Raw genomic sequence first — 7,939 nt, 5'->3', positions numbered from 1 at the left:
CTATCTATCTGTCATCTATCTAACTACCTATCTTTATGAATATAAATCTATCATCTATCTATCTATCTATTTATCTATCTACTATTGGCCCTCTTTCTCTGGAGAACCCTGACTAATACAGGAGCTATCCCGACCACCTATAGGAGAATGATAGACCTTAGAATTATAAAAGAATTGTAGGCTCTGTCAAGGTTACCAAAAGATTCTGAGTTCAGCCATATATCCCAAACAACTTCTGCGTTGCTCCCTACAGGGAGGTGAGACAGCACAAAACTCTGGAAACCAGGACCTTCCTGTGCTAAAGGAGTCTCCCTTCCACAGGTAAGTGCTACAGGCAATAGTCAGAGGAAGCCTGGAGTAAGGGTACGGCATCTATTTTGGTTATAATGAACACTGACGGGGTTAGGTATTGCTTTATGTACTTTCCTCATGCTGTATGATTTCATCATTAAACCCAAGGATGTAGAACTATCAACATTCACATTTCACAGATGCAGAAAGAGGCACTGCAGGGTCAGGTTACTCCTTGACCTGCAAGTGACACTGTGGTCTTCTGGCTGGAGTGTGCCAGGAGCTCAACATGTTAGTGTGCTTGCCGGTGACAACCCTCTGATCTAGACAGCATTATCCATATTGTTCACATAAAAGGATAAAATTTGGAGAGGTGGCTTGGTTTCATAAGGTCATATAGCTTATAGTGGCAGAATCAAGGTTCAATTCCAAGTCTCTCTGACCACATTCCAAGCTCTTCCTAGCCAGGCCTGCTGCTCCCATCCATATCTGTTGCATATGGAAGATAGTAGATACAGGCTTTTTGGATATTTCTGCTATTTTACAAGCCTACTGACCCCCCAGATCACATTTCATTATACTTGTTATCATGGATCACCATCATCTCTTAGTAATTATATCTCTGTTTGTGTAACACTGTGCAGGTTGCCCAGGGCTTCAACATGGTTTGCTCAATCCTCATGGTAAGCCAGGGCAGTCCATAATATCCTCCATTCCACAGGGGCTGGTTGAGGTCAAGAATAAAGGATGGAAGCTAATGTTTACCAAGTACCTCCTATCCTTCTAGAAGCTACAGTCCTCACCCTAGGGCCATCATCTCTCCTCAGGATTATGCCAGTGACCTTCCTCCACCCTGTCCCATATCATTTACTTCTTTGTCAGTACCTGCTCCCTCTGCCCTCTAGTTTGCAGTGCTAGTCATTCTCTATCCTTTCCATACCCAGATGCCCAGTCCTCTATTCCTGCCTGTTTGCCTGGACATTCACCTTGAAATTAAGTTAATGTCTGTCTCCCTAACTAAACTGAAGCCTTCATAAGAACAAGAACCATGTCTCTCTTATTTATCATTATATCCCTAAGCCTAGCACATACAAAGGCTCAGTAAACATTTATTGAGTGAATGGATGAGTAAATGAGCTAGCAGTATTATGGCAAGTATCTTAACATGTTGGGCTTTATTTTACCTTCTGCTTCTTTAACCCCCAATGAGCCTCTCCAGGCCCCTCGGGGACTGAGGCCTGGGACTGTTGGTGTGTTGTGGCTTGTTTGCTATCACGGGTCAGTTTCAGCCAACTGTTCCTCATTAAATTTCCCTATTTAACCACCCCCAGTGTCTTGTGGCCAGCCCTCCTTCTGCTGCCCCTCTGCCTTCTGAACAGCCTGATTTGTCCCCCTTCTCTTGCATGCCTCTCCCAGCACCTGCTCCTTCTTGAACACTGAACCACACCTCTCACCCACACCCACATGACAGTGTTGAGATAATCCTTCTGAGGACACGCTGAGTTCTATTCACTCCTCCTCCCTCAGATCTGACCCTCCCTGAGGCAGGCCTGGAGGACATGCGAAGGAGGCAAGCACATGGCTGAGAACTTTAGCGGTCAGTGCCCTCAATCCTTTTCTCTCTAACGGGCCACTTCCCCAGAATGGCAGATAATAAAAATGCACCTCTGTTATTCTCCAACAATTTGTATTATCTCAGTTCCCTGCTACAGAGTCCAACTCCAATTAAATAAATCTTTAGACACACAGAAGATGATGTTCATGTTTGTGAGAAAACTAAAGTGCTGAGGTCAATATTATTGCCTTAAGCTCTAGTCTCTGGCCCTCCAGCCATGGCTGCTGTGAGACAGCCAGTGCCCTGGTCACTGGCTCTCCCAACATCTTGGTCCCTACAAATCTGAGTCTTGGCTTAAGGCCAGGATTCTGTGTTCTATTTTCTGACAAAGACATAGGTGAGGTCACAGGCAGCTGAGCTGTGAAATTCTTAAACAGCATGAAAAATTCTGAAATTTTCCTCCAGGGAAAAGAGAAACTGTAAGAACACACACAGTTCCTTCTCAGAATAGCCTTTAGTTGTCCCAGTGAATTGGGGATCACTGGGGTCAATATCATCAAAAAGCATGCATTGACTGCTCCCAAAATGCCCTCTCCAGGAGGATTGATGGGAAAAACAAGAAAAACTCACATCTTAGGTTTTGTGCATTTTTGTTTTACAAATACATTTTGTTTTTATAATTTAAAATACCAGCAAAAAATTTTCTTCCAAATGCCTTCTGCTTTAAGCATAGAATCAGAGAACTGTAGGACCCCAAGGGACTATGTGGCCCTCAGAGACCATCCATCTGGATCCTCCTTGACACAGGAGGAAGCTGGGATGACAAAGGGGAGGGACTTGCACAAAGTCATCCAGCTGAAGGTCACACACCCAGACAGGAGGACTTTGGAATCCATTTCCTAGACACTTTCACTTACAAAACTAATTGTTCCACAGCTAATCCAATAGAACATGGACTGCTACAGAAAGCATGGCCTGAAATTTCCCCAAGAAAAAAGAAAAAGCAATTAAAGATGTGTTAAAACATGGAGTGTGACCATTTTGGAAGCAGTCAGAATTGAAAGAGAAAATGCTGAGAGAACATAAACAGAGTAAAGGAGGCCATTGGGAACAAGGAGCACTGTCGCCCTGTGTATCTATTGATATTTCTAGATTAATTTATCTATATATTGAGAGAGGGGCAATTGAGTGAAATAAGATGGGCAGTGGTGATGGGTAACTGGTGGAACAGGTCAAGCAATTTACAGGTTCCTCTTCCTTAAACTCCATGGAGAAAAACTCAAGTTGCAAAATATGGGAGTAAATGGAAAGAGACGGCCACTGGAGCCCTTTGGAAATCCTGAGAGGAATAGCCTCTTCACAGTCTATGGAGAGAGCACCTAGGAGGTTAGAGGACTGGAAAGTGATGCCCTGAGCAAGTGAGTAAGAGTGATAATGGTACTTCTTTTTCTATTGTTCGCTGGTGTCCATTGTTGTCTTTCCAAGGTATCACCAAAGCAATCTGCTGATAGGAAAAACTGAATTTATTTTTACTGTAGTAGGGAAAGTTCTACTTCAACAGAGTCTTAAGAGTATCCAGGAGGGGTTCCAACAAAGTTGGACTGGAATTTTGAAGTCTGGTTTAGGATTAGTCTTTCAACTGGAGGAAAAGGCAGTGCTTGGTTCTGGTTGGATGAGGCTCATGACATAATAGGTTAGGACTGGTGGACACAGCAAGGCAAGGACTTGTGGCAAGGGGTTCAGAGAGTATTGGGGTGCAAACTCACTTGATGCTTTCTGTCGAAGAGTCATTGGGTCTCTCAGGAAGTTCTTGAAATAAACAATAATGTTATTTGCAATTTTTATCTTGCTGGGAAAGAGTTTTCTAGCATAGTTCATAAGTTATGTTGATGAGGATAATGGAATTAATAATGTAGACTATAAGCTGTGTGGGTGTAGATGGTTTCCATTTGCACTGGGAAGACCACCGTGGAGTGTTATGCTCAGTTCTGGGCAACCATCTTTAAGGGATGTTAGGAAATTGGGACAGGTCCCAAGGTTAATGACCAGGGCAAGGGAGCAAACTCCTGTGGCAGATGGCCAGAAGGATTGGGGTATTCAGATTTAGAGAAATGTGAAATATGAGACCTGTCCCATGGCAAAGGTCTGCTGTGAGGATGAGGCAGTGTCCCTGTTCTTGAGGGGCTTAGAAGGCAAACTTAGGGACGATGGATGACAGGCACAGAAGTAGGCTTCTGTTTACTTTAGAAAGAACTTTCTAAGAGTTAGAAGTGATGGATTATCTCACAAGGTGCTCAGGTCTCTGCCATAAAACTATCCAGGTATGTTGACATTGCTACAGAGGCCATTCTTACATTTGCTTATGGGTCTTCCTTCTCTCTCATTCTCTCTTTCTCTTACTCAAGTACTACTCATACTTTAAGATCAAGTTCAAACACCACCTCCCTTTGTGAAGCTGATTGATTCCTCCCCAACTAAAAATGATCAGTAGCTCTTATTGCCTATATTCTTTTTATACCATTATCACCATCAGCCTTTTGCTATTGAGGGGCCCTGCCTCTGGCAAGCTGCATGACTTTGAGCAGGCCCTGTTCCCTCTTTCAGCTTTGGTTTTCTCATCCACAAGGGTATGGGTTCAGGAAGGAGTTTGAGCTGGTCTTTAATATGGCAGATCTCAGTGACCCTGAAAAATTACAAAAGCCAAGACAGGAAAGCAGTCCTCCAAGGTCTGCAGAGAAGTCTCTGGAAAGAGGATGATGACTTGTCCTTTCTAATCTTAGAGGGAAGAAATCAAGCTCTATCATGGCGTTAGTTTCAAGGATCTTATTTCAGTTTGGTATCAGAGAGTTCATCCTCCTCTGTCCAAAGGTTTCGGCTGCGTTGAGGCAGGAAGGTAGTGAGTGCTCCATTCCTGGAGGTGTTCTAGCAGAGGCCAGTGAAGGGAGTGTGGACAAGCATGTCAGTAGGGTGAGTCCACTGGTAGATAATGTAGCACATAAATGAGGTCAGAGCTCTGGCACAGCTTCTCTTGGATTTTCTTGGGTAACCCCTCATGGTCCAAGAGGCAGCCACAGTTGCAAGTAACACTTCCTCACACAAATACACCCAAATGTAGAAGGAACAAGCATTGAGTCTCTTTTTCTTTTCTTAATGTTTTTTAAATTTATTTTTGAGACAGAGAGAGACAGAGCATGAGTGAGGGAAGGGCAGAGAGAGAGAGAGAGCGAGAGACAGACAGAAGCCAAAGCAGGCTCCAGGCCTTTTGCTGTCATCACAGAGCCCGAAGTGGGGCTCAAACCCATGAATCATGAGATCATGACCTGACCCGAGTCAGACACTCAACTGACTGAGCTACCCAGGCATCCGCATAGAGTATCTTTCACAAATGAGGAAAATATTCCCAGAAGCCTTCACAGGTTTCCCTATACATGTCATTGGCTAAGGTGGAGTCACATTGGTGTGCTTCAACCAGTCACTGGTAAAAAAAAAAAAAAAAGTAATTAGCTTAATCAGCTTAAATCAATCAATGTGCCTGGGGAATGTCCATGAAATACATGGGCCCCAAGTACCGGAATAAAACTGGGGTACTGATAGAAAGGAAGAAGGGGGAGCTACTGGATGGGCAGGGTACAAAGTCTGCCATAGCTTGAATTTCTGACTAGACAAGTCCTGAGATTGATTCGAATTCTTGGATTCTATGTCTAGGGTTCTTTCCAGTTTGAGAATCCTAATTTTTATAAGTAGCCACTTCCTTTTAAAAAACTTCTTTTCTGACTTTCTTATGGCCCAAGTTTGCTCTCCCATTCCCTGTCTTTGAGGCTGCAATTAGCCCCTGGTGACACATATGGCATGTGAATGTTGTGAACACTATCTTGATGAGCTGGGTGCAGACCCAGACAGCAAATACAGGCAACTAATTGCAGTTTTACTCTCTCTCTCTCAACTTCCCTGTGAAGAAAGAAAGAAATGGGGGGGGGGAGGGGAGGAGAGGAAGGAAGGAAGGAAGGGAAGAACTGGGAAGTGGAGCATGAGCTGAGAAATTGCTGTCTGCAAAAGGCACACCCTCTTTGATTCAGCTGTGAACCACATCCCTCCTGGCGCCAAGACAGACAGACATCTTGGAGGCTGAAATGGGGTAGAAAGATGCTGAGATAGCCAGGGTTATCCTGGCTCACCTGAACTCACCAAAGCCAGCAGCCCAAAGCCAAACTCTGCCACATTGTCCAGGCCCTGAATGCCAGGACATGGGAGGGGGATGGCTGGGCCTTTGACTTTCCCTGTGTGGGACAGAGCCCTACCTCCCAGTAAGACCTACATAGTAAGGATTTTCACAAACTAGGAACAGAGAGGTTATATTGTGGGCAAGCAAACAATAAAAGGTCAGTGGCAACCATGTGGCTTCAGAGGCTGTGGCTCTGTTCCCCACTCAGCCACTGTCCTTCACCTTCTGCCCACCCACTCTCATCCCTGGCTCACTGAGTTCTCACACTGGGAAATTCATCCACCAGACATGCTAGTAACCTGCCTTCACCAAACAGCAAGCAGGGAAGAAGGAAGGCAGAACACTCAGTCTGCTGTAATTTCTCATCATTTCTATAATTTCATATCTGAACACATGGCACGTGACAGATGTAGTTGGAAGACCAGAGTTGCCCACTGTGCTGTGCGGAAGTGAGGACTGGCATCAGATTGACTGATTGTGTTGACAATGACAGACTGCCAATGGGCATTGGTTAGAGACCTAGACATTGAAGCCTTGGATGTTCTAGACCATGTGCTAAGTGGGGTTGAGCTGAGACTGGGATGTGCCCTTAGGGGGATCAGAGACAGCCTGCTGGGAAGTGAGGCACACACATAAACACTCATGAAGAGATCAGGCTGTTAAGGCAGGACAACATCCCACTGAATCACTATTGCTTCCCCAGCAACTAAAATAAGATTTAATCATTACTGATTTCTTACTGTGAGCCCAGATCTGTATTAAGTTTCTTAGAATTGTGATTTCATGTAAATCTACTCACAACTCTTTGTATCTGGAAATATTATTTATAGGTGAAACCCAGAATGGAGCAGAGGACACAGGATTTGGACTGTGAGTTTCTGGTTCCAGAATTTGTAGCCTTGACCGTTAAGTACACTACCTCTAGCATCAGGCATATAGTAGATACTCAAATTGTGTTTGTTAAATGCCAGAATGAATGTATGAAACACCAAAAAACAATTTAAGTGTAGCCCTGCGGGAGCTCAGAGAAGAGAGAATTCTGGTTGGGATGGTTAAAGAGAGCTTTCATGAAATCCTGTTTAGGCTCAGGATTGTATCATAGACAGGGAGATTGGAAGAGGGGTCTGTGTGGCAGAGAGATGCTAAAGTGGCCCCGTGGTCCCCTCCTCTTGATGTTCATGCCCTTGTATGATCCCATCCCCTTGAATGTGGGCAGGCCTTGCTTGCTTCTAGCCCACAGAGTATGCAAAGGTGACTAACTGATGTAATTTTCATGATTACATGACATAGATTGTAATGCCCGTCTTACCAGGAGACCCTCTCCTTTGCTGGCTCTGAAGAAAGGAGCATCATGTTAGGGAAGCCCAAGGAACCAAGAGCAGGCTCTGGCCAACAACCAGCTAGGAATGAGGGCAACATTTGGCTGACGGCTGACCAGAAGCTAAGGCCCTTAGTCCAACCACCTGCAAGGGCTTGAATCCTACCAACAACTGTGTAAGCTGGGAAGATCCTCTCCAAGTGAACATTGAGATAAGACCACAGAAATTACGAGATAATAAATTGTATTGTTTTAAGCCACTAAGTTTGAGGTAATATTGTTATAATAATAGATAACTGGAATAGCATCATTGACAGTGAAGACAGCAGAAGCAAATGCCTGAAGGTGGCTCCTTCAAGGAGCTCTGGGACAAGGAGGGAGCCAGCTGGGAAACTGGGATCTAATAGGGAGGGACCTGTGCAGCAGGTTCTGAGCACAGAGGAACAGGGCAGATGGCTGCCTAGTGGACAGAACGGGAGGCCACGGCAGGTGCACAATGGCCCAATGGAGACTGTGCACCATGGAGGTGAGCCTGGAAGTATGGCTTGGGCCA

General features: G+C 44.9%; 1 long non-coding RNA gene across 1 annotated transcript; it reads left to right on the top strand.

The window, feature by feature from the left end:
• Positions 1–288: 288 nt before the first annotated feature.
• Positions 289–7,598, top strand: LOC115292857. The gene is made up of 3 exons (XR_003909177.1): positions 289–321; positions 6,899–6,938; positions 7,359–7,598. It is a non-coding gene; the product is annotated as an uncharacterized LOC115292857 (long non-coding RNA).
• Positions 7,599–7,939: the final 341 nt, after the last annotated feature.

Source organism: Suricata suricatta, chromosome 5 (assembly GCF_006229205.1).
Source record: "Suricata suricatta isolate VVHF042 chromosome 5, meerkat_22Aug2017_6uvM2_HiC, whole genome shotgun sequence".
Lineage (NCBI taxonomy): Eukaryota > Metazoa > Chordata > Mammalia > Carnivora > Herpestidae > Suricata > Suricata suricatta.
Note: the sequence above shows the minus strand (reverse complement) of the source record. Positions and strands in the feature narration are given on the sequence as shown.